Consider the following 4996-nt stretch of genomic DNA (forward strand, 5'->3'; position numbering starts at 1 on the left):
GGAGTGGCCGCGCGGCCAGGGTGTGCGCAAGCGCAGAGCACCGACCTGCGGGAGGCGGGGACCTGAGGTGAGGGGCGAGTGCGGCGGTGGTCCAGGCGGGTAGGCGGTGAGTCCGACCGGTCCCATGCCCGGGAGTTCTGAGAAGAGGACTGCGGAGCTCCTCTCTTTGGAGGCTTCAGGCGTGTGTGGGAGGGTCCGCCCTGTGGAATCAGTGAGGAGACTCGGAGGGTCGTCCCGCACCAGTCCCTGAAGGTGTAGGTTCATAATCCAGCCAGACTGTGTGTGCGTGAGGAGCGTGCAGGTGAATGTACCCTTCCGCTCGAAATGCCACAGGTACTTATTATTGCCATTTTAGAGTTGAAGTTGCTGGGGTCACATAAGCCATATAATGTTACACTGTTTATTGGCAAAGCCGTGTTTCCAGCGGAGAAAAGCTGGAGACAGTCACCACTGTCTTCACCACGTCATATATTCTCATTGTAGAAAAGGGGAAAGAGAATTTTAGTCCCTTTTTCAAGAATACTGCAGTTCTCTGAAGACTATCACAATAAAACAGTATATTTTACAATATTATGTCCACCCAAAATTGACTGTTAAGCAAATCTTTTTATCGCTCTCGGCTGTATTATGAATTGGTGGACTTTACTGCATTTAAAAGGACAAACATTATATGTTCTCATTCATTTGGGTAATATAAATAATGGTGAAAGGGAATATAAGGGAGGGGAGAAGAAATGTGTGGGAAATATCAGAAAGGGAGACAGAACATGAAGACTCCTAACTCTGGGAAACGAACTAGGGGTGGTGGAAGGGGAGGAGGGCGGGGGGTGGGGGTGAGTGGGTGGCGGGCACTGAGGGGGGCACTTGATGGGATGAGCACTGGGTGTTATTCTGTATGTTGGCAAATTGAACACCAATAAAAAATAAATTTATTAAAAAAATAAAAAGCAAAAAAATAAAAGCTCATAGAGGGGATCCCTGGGTGGCTCGGCGGTTTAGCGCCTGCCTTTGGCCCAGGGCGCCGCCATCCGGAGATCAAGTCCCGCGTCGAGCTCCGGGCATGGAGCCTGCTTCTCCCTCCTCCTGTGTCTCTGCCTCTTTCTGTGTGTCTATCATGAATAAATAAATAAATAAATCTTAAAAAAAAAAAAAACCTCCTATAAGTAAGTAAGTAAATAAATAAATAAATGCCCATAGATTGGGAAACATCTTTTAATTTTAATGCCTGGTCATGAGATCTTGTTGAAAAATAATTCGCTTTTCATTTGTTTGGACAGTGAAGATAAATTATGGCCCAATGCTCAAAACCTGGAAATAATGGGGTATCAAAAGAATCAGAGTTGTGTTTTTATATATTTAGATTCAGGAGTAAGTTCAGCAAATGAGAAATGTAAAATTTTCATAAAAGGATTCCCATATTTATTTATTTTATATTTATTTTATTTATTTAAAAAAAGATTTATTTATTTATTCATGAGAGACAGAGAGAGAGAGGCAGAGACATAGGCTGAGAGAGGAGCAGGCTCCATGCTGGGAGTGGACTCCAGGATCACACCGTAGGCCAACGACAGACACTCAACCGCTGAGCCACCCAGGCATCCCAGGATTCCCGCATTTTAGTAATCAGTATATATATGTATATATTAAAGATTTTATTCATTCATTCATTCATTCATTCATTCATTCATTCGAGACAGAGAGAGGCATAGACACAGACAGGGAGAAGCAGTCTCTTCACAAGAGCGCCACAAGGACTGTATCACTGATTCCGGATCACAACTTGAGCTGAAGGCAGCCGTCCAACAGCTGAGCCACCCAGGTGTCCCAGCATTAAAATATATTTTAAACATGCATAGATTAACATTTCAAAAGGTATAGAAGGTTTAAATAAAATGTGAGCAAACTCTTCTCCCATATATTTCATACATATTTCATACATCAGCTAACCTAGAGTCCACAACATTTTGATGTGTATCCTTCTGTATAAATTATTTTCAAATAAAATACGCATACACTCATATGTATATGCAATTTCAAATCCTATGAGTGCTATATGCATATGTATTTCTTTTAGTTCACATAAATGTCTTCCCATTAGTACATATGCATGTCATTATTTTCAACAGCTGCAAAGTAGGTCACAGTGGTATAGCTGAACGCTTTTTATGAATTGAAACTTGGGGTGCCTGGGTGGCTCAGCGTCTGACTTCGGCTCAGGTCATGATATCACAGATTCAGGGAAGAAGCCCCACATCCAGCTTCATGTTCAGTGGGGAGTCTGTTTTTCCCTCTCCCTTCCCCCCCAACTCATGCTTGCTCGCTCCCTAATAAATAAAATCTTTCCAAAAAAAATTAACTCTATAAATAGATATTAAGAATTTTCCTATTTTTTCTTACAATCTTCCATTAATATCCCTCCATAAATTTCAGTTTACATATTTATAGGCTTATATGTAAATTAAATTCTCAAAAGTGGATTTGCTGTTTGTATTTTAACTTGTCAGGTTGACAGATTTCTGATCTTGATTATAACATTACATTTTCATAGTAATATATGAGTGAAACAGTGTCTGTTTCTGCCACCAATATTTCTCATTTTAACTCAGTCCTTATTCCAATATTCCACTTTCCCATCCTGAAGAATCAAGAATCAATCTCAATCACCGACATATTTCTGAGATGTTTTTAGTAGCTCAACTGCTGACAATCCATAAAAACCAGGCTGACATGATGTAGTGCTTCTATTTGAAGGTTAATTGAGCTTTATAAGAATCCTATTTAGTGTAGATGCTGAAAACTCATGGAATGATGGTGAAAATGTGTTGGAAGGTGTTCTGTCAGCCACTAGTGAGGGAGGAGTCCTGTCCTAAGGTTCTGGAGACGTCTGAACACAGGACACCTACACAATACACACTACTCACAGAGATTGACAGCGGTTTATTAGTTTCATATCCTCACATCCTAGGGGAATAGGATACTGCATGCTATAGGACGTTGTCGCTTGGGGAGCAGAGTAAAAACAGCAGCAGCTATGGGAGCAAGATTTATACTAACAAGAGGATGAAGTGACTCCTGGCTCCCTTGGGGGGATGTAATTGGCTATTTTAATCTTGTAGGTCCCTGGGAGGTAAACCCCATTAGGTTGATTACCAGATAGAGTGCAGATGGTCTGGCTGAAATGGAAACTAACTGGTTGAAAGAATTTCCTTTTGGGCAGCAGGCATATCTGGTGAGCTGATGGGAACACATGGTTAAGCTTTTAGGGCCTTGTAAGATTCCAAGATATCAAAGTAGCACATGTAATTTTAGGTCTTACAATACAAGGGAAAGAAGGACGTAACATGAAATATAGGCTAATAAATTTCATTACAAAAATTAATAAAATTGGGTAGCCTAGGTGTCTCAGCGGTTTAGCACTGCCTTCAGCTCAGGGTGTGATCCTGGAGCCTGGGGATCGAGTCCCACGTTGGGCTCCCTGCATGGAGCCTGCTTCTCCCTCGGCCTGTGTCTCTGCCTCTCTCTCTGTGTGTGTGTCTCTTATGAATAAATAAATAATCTTAAAAAAAAGAGAGGAAAAAAAACCTTGACATCTTTATTTTTAATCTACCACTGATTTAAATGCAAATCAAAGGTTAAGAATTTATCCTAAGTTTCTCTAGTGTTTCTCTTTATTCTTGAAATATGATCCAAACCCCTTTCCAAGGACCCCAGGACTCCTTTTATATGACATCATGTCCAAACACTGACCCTTTTGCACCTATCTCCTTTCATATCTCTTTTCAGCACTTAGGATATGGTACAACCTTCTCTAGGACTTGATGCTTTCCATAGACTGTTTCATCTGACAAGACTCCTTGGACCTGGGCACTTTGTAAGCTGATCCTTCTCATTCTTTAGTCTTGGGATAAACGTCCTATGCTTAGAAAAGCTGCACCTGCCAACTCTATGTAAGTATGTCCATGTCTCTCTTTTTATGTTCTAGTACTTCATTCCTTCCACCATCCTTTTGTTTCCAATTATGATATAATTAGTCTCCTTGTTATTCTATTTACATTTCTCTAAACTTCCTCAAGAGCAGACACAATCTCCTTTTTCATCACTGAATTACAAGGTTCTGATATATCAGAGGTGCTAAGTAATTAATTGTTTTTACTTATCTTCAATTGAGTTTTGTTATTCCTCTTCCATTCTAAGTATGCTAAATCTGTGTTGGTTCATATCCTTTTTCACATCCTCTCTTCCTTTTCTTTATTTTCATGGCCAGCCATCCTTGTACTTCCCAGTATTTTGATGCCTTTTCAGACAATTCACAGATACGTACTCAAATGAAATAAGAAATTCCTTCCATTTGGAGATGCTAGAGAGAATCAAGAAATTATAATGTGGAGGAAAGTTTTGAGATACCAGAGTGCCTAGGACTGTTAAAATGGAATATCAGATATAAGCTGGAAAAAAGCAATCCAGATTCAGGAAAAGACTCAGGAGTGTAAGTGTAGAATGAGTGGGGCATGAGTCAAGGGCAAACAGTATGTGACTCAATTGTGGGATGTGTATAACAGTTGAAATGATATATTCTGTGACCTCAAAAAATAACACCGAACCTAGTAGCAGCATCAGAAAACAAAAAGCACTCCATCTAAAAAACTAAAGGCTCTCTATTAGTTAAATGCTAAGTCAATAAATGTAGTGGACAACTGGCAGAGGTAGGATGGATACCCATACAAACTATGACTTGCATATCAAGACAAAAGATGACACATATACATCAGGAAGGTGTGAAAAGATTTATTACTTATATAATGAGACTTCCTAGAGAAAGCAGAGTGGTTATCAAATAGGTTTGAAAGGACTTAAAGATTTGGAAGAGAATGACTTAATAAGGCTTTTTATGAGAGTTAGGGTATGGTGCAGGGCTGAGGGTTCCTGGACTTGGGGTTTGCATGGTTTGAGCTTTCCAAAGGCACCAAAGTAGGGAGCTCTCAGGGTTTTTTGTTTT

This window comes from Vulpes lagopus, chromosome 2 (assembly GCF_018345385.1).
Source record: "Vulpes lagopus strain Blue_001 chromosome 2, ASM1834538v1, whole genome shotgun sequence".
Lineage (NCBI taxonomy): Eukaryota > Metazoa > Chordata > Mammalia > Carnivora > Canidae > Vulpes > Vulpes lagopus.